Here is a 3,778-nt window from a genome sequence, read left to right on the forward strand (position 1 = left end):
AATTTTAATATATAATAATTAATCCAGACCATAAATGAATGAGACAATACATTTAAAGTTTTAATATTAAGATCAATAAGCAAAACCTCATTTTATAACCTTGGCTAACAATCTCAACAGAAATAAGATGTGAATAAAATATAATTATTTTATGAAATTTTGTTTTAATTCTTGTTTTTGGTAGTTATTTGTTCTTCAGGACAAATAGTTTTATTTCCAAAGAATAGGTATAAAAGGACTTGCAGCCTTTTCACATTTTATTTGGCTTGAAGTGAACTGACAAAGCTAGATTATCAGGCATATTCAACTGTATAGCTTTTCAATGGAGTATAGAGTACAGAGTTCAATAGGAACAGACACGTTAATGATTTCTTGTTAAGCAAATGTCACTCTCCTTGCTGTGACATTTTGTTCCTTCTTTAAGTAACACCTGTAGCAACAGAGAGGAGCAACTATTCCTCTATTAATTTGAATTAGTTTCACGCTCAAAGAGACATGTAAAATCCTGGGTTAGTATGTCTTTATTTTCTAGGGTATGTAATAAAATTAATTACTCTTTTGGAAATGCAAGTAATATTTAGACTACGCAAGATTACTTTTTCTGTTTCTTATAAATGTAAAAGAATTAAACAGTATTTATACATCTATGTAAATTATTCAGTGTATTACTTGAAGTAATTAAAAATGTCCCTGTCCTCAAGAAAGTGTGTGAAAGTTAATCAATTATTAGAGGACTGAGAGGGTATATTTTATTTTATTTTATTTTATTTTATTTTATTTTTTATTTATTTATTTTTTTTTTGTGGTACGCGGGCCTCTCACTGTTGTGGCCTCTCCCGTTGCGGAGCACAGGCTCCGGATGCGCAGGCCCAGCGGCCATGGCTCACGAGCCCAGCCGCTCCGCGGCATGTGGGATCCTCCCGGACCGGGGCACGAACCCGTATCCCCTGCATCGGCAGGCGGACTCTCAACCACTGCGCCACCAGGGAAGCCCAAGAGGGTATATTTTAAATGAAAATTGTTCGTATATATTCACATATATGATGTATAGTTTATATTTACATGATATACTCAATTCCTGTGCCTATGTGTTGATAACAAATGAAAAGTGTGCACATAGGTAGTATAAACAGGTTTGACTGAAACCGATATTTGAATCAAACGCCTGGGGCTCATGAAAGCCCTACTTCAACACACTCCTCTTGGCTCTTAAAAAGAGTTAGATAATGATTAAATTTCCCACACAGACTTCAAACAATGCTATACAACATGATTTTCAAAGTTTCGTTTCAGATGACATTTGACGAGTGGTACTTGTCAGTCTCTCCCGGTTACAAGTGAAATCTCAAGGGGAGTGTGCTTAAACATATAACAAAAGCGCACCACCTGAAAACTAAGTGCAATAGTTGATATCTCACAATTTCAGAGGGAATTCCCCACAACAGTAAATCCTATAAAAGTAAAAAAGTGCATTGATGAAGCAGAAGTGATACACAGCTCAAATGAGTGGACAAGCAAGAGGTGAAGAGGGATAAAGCTACTTTGAATTCTGGAAAACATCGTCTCCACAAATAAGGGGAGGTGAGCTGGAGAAAGGAATAGGCATAGCATCAGTGCTTGGTGGAATTTAGACTTTTTCATCGTTGCCGGCTCTTTTTTTTTTTTTTTTTTTTTTGCGGTATGCGGGCCTCTCACTGTTGTGGCCTCTCCCGTTGCGGAGCACAGGCTCCGGACGCGCAGGCTCAGCGGCCATGGCTCACGGGCTTATTTGCTCCGCGGCATGTGGGATCTTCCCGGACCAGGGCACGAACCCGTGTCTCCTGCATCGGCAGGCGGATTCCCAACCGCTGCGCCACCAGGGAAGCCCTGCCGGCTCTTTTGATTGTCAGAGAACTATGTCATGGGAGGAAGGGGAGAACGAAGGGAATTCAGTCTAGTAGAACATTATGAGTTGTGCAGCCATGTGTCTAAGAAGAGAAGCAGTCAATGCCCTGCGCTCAGAGAATAGCTCCAAGAACAAGCTGTGTTCCTCTGGGTCTCAGGAGGTCGGCGCCCGCCATGAACGGCCTGTTGGTGACCGAGCTCTGCTGTCTCCTCTGCTGCCTGCCCTGCCCCGGCCGCATCGCCACCAAGCTCGCTTTCCTGCCTCCAGGGCCCACCTACTCGCTGGTGCCTGAGCCCGAGCCCGGGCCCGGTGGGCCAGGGCCGCCCCCTCGGGAACCCGCGGGCCTCGGCCGGCACCCCCCGGGGCGCTGGAAGCTCCACCTGCTGGAGCGTGCCGACTTCTGGTACAGCCAGTGCAAGCTGGACACCATCGAGGTCCTGGCGACCAAGAGCAGCCGGGGCGACCGCGTCTCCTGCATGTACGTGCGCTGTGTGCCCAGCACCGGTACACGGCGCTCTTCTCGCAGGGCAACGCGGTGGACCTGGGCCAGATGAGCAGTTTCTGCATCGGCCTGGGCACGCGCATCAACTGCAACATCTCCTCCAACTACTCCGGCTGCGGCGTGAGCTTGGGCGAACCCTTGGAGAAGAAGCTCTATGCCGACAGCGGCCTGGCAGGCCCTGCGCATCAGGTACGGCACCACGGTGCCCACTGCGGACCTGGCCTCGTGCTACCAGCGCGCCATGGTGGTGCTGAACTTCCCGCTCACCCCGAGCATGTGCATCGCCTTCCACGGCACCGAGAAGACCCAATGCTGTGACGTGTTCCCGAACACCTAGAAGGTGCCCCAAGACGCTCTGCGTCTTTATTCCTGTCCTGCCCCTAGGTTCTTCACAACCTTTTTGTTCTTGTTTGTAGATTCCATATATATGTGTTAGCATATGGTATTTGTTTTTCTCTTTCTGATTTACTTCACTCTGTATGACAGACTCCAGGTCCATCCATCTCACTACAAATAACTCAATTTCCTTTCTTTTTATGGCTGAGTAATATTCCATTGTATATATGTGCCACATCTTCTTTATCCATTTATCTGTTGATGGACACTTAGGTTGCTTCCATGTCCTGGCTATTGTAAATAGAGCTGCAATGAACATTGTGGTACATGACTCTTTTTGAATTATGGTTTTCTCAGGGTATATGCCCAGTAGTGGGATTGCTGGGTCATATGGTAGTTCTATTTTTAGTCTTTTAAGGAACCTCCATACTGTTCTCCATAGTGGCTGTATTAATTTACATTCCCACCAACAGTGCAAGAGGGTTTCCTTTTTTCCACACCCTCTCCAGCATTTATTGTTTGTAGGTTTTTTGATGATGGCCATTCTGACTGGTATGAGGTGATACCTCATTGCCATTTTGATTTGCATTTCTCTAATGATTAGTGATGTTGAGCATCCTTTCATGTGTTTGTTGGCAATCTGTATATCTTCTTTGGAGAAATGTCTGTTTAGGTCTTCTGCCCATTTTTAGATTGGATTTTTTGTTTTTTGATATTGAGCTGTATGAGCTAAACAACTATCCTTTGAGAAGCCCACACAGGATGAAGTGTCCTCAGGAGAGAAGCAGGTTTCTATTAGAGAAAGAACATAAAAGGGATGCCCAGAGAAAATACTATGGAGACCATTCTGAAAGGACGTATAGTGGAAACAGTTCAGGAATTTGAGACTCACTATTTGTTTCCTCTTTTCCCTTCTAGCATTCATTTTGAAATAAAAACATCACAAATGGAAAGCTGATATACACAGGAAGGAACACATATTTAGATTACTCATCTTCCATGTGCAATGAAAAGTACTTATTAATTAGTGTCGGGGCATGCTGATACTCATGGTG

At 44.3% G+C, this 3,778-nt stretch overlaps 1 pseudogene; it reads left to right on the forward strand.

Annotated features, from left to right (window-relative positions):
• The first annotated feature begins 2,052 nt into the window (after positions 1-2,052).
• Positions 2,053-2,724, forward strand: LOC131754954 (alpha/beta hydrolase domain-containing protein 17A pseudogene; annotated as a pseudogene).
• The last annotated feature ends 1,054 nt before the right edge of the window (positions 2,725-3,778 follow it).

This window comes from Kogia breviceps, chromosome 4 (assembly GCF_026419965.1).
Source record: "Kogia breviceps isolate mKogBre1 chromosome 4, mKogBre1 haplotype 1, whole genome shotgun sequence".
NCBI classification, from domain to species: domain Eukaryota; kingdom Metazoa; phylum Chordata; class Mammalia; order Artiodactyla; family Physeteridae; genus Kogia; species Kogia breviceps.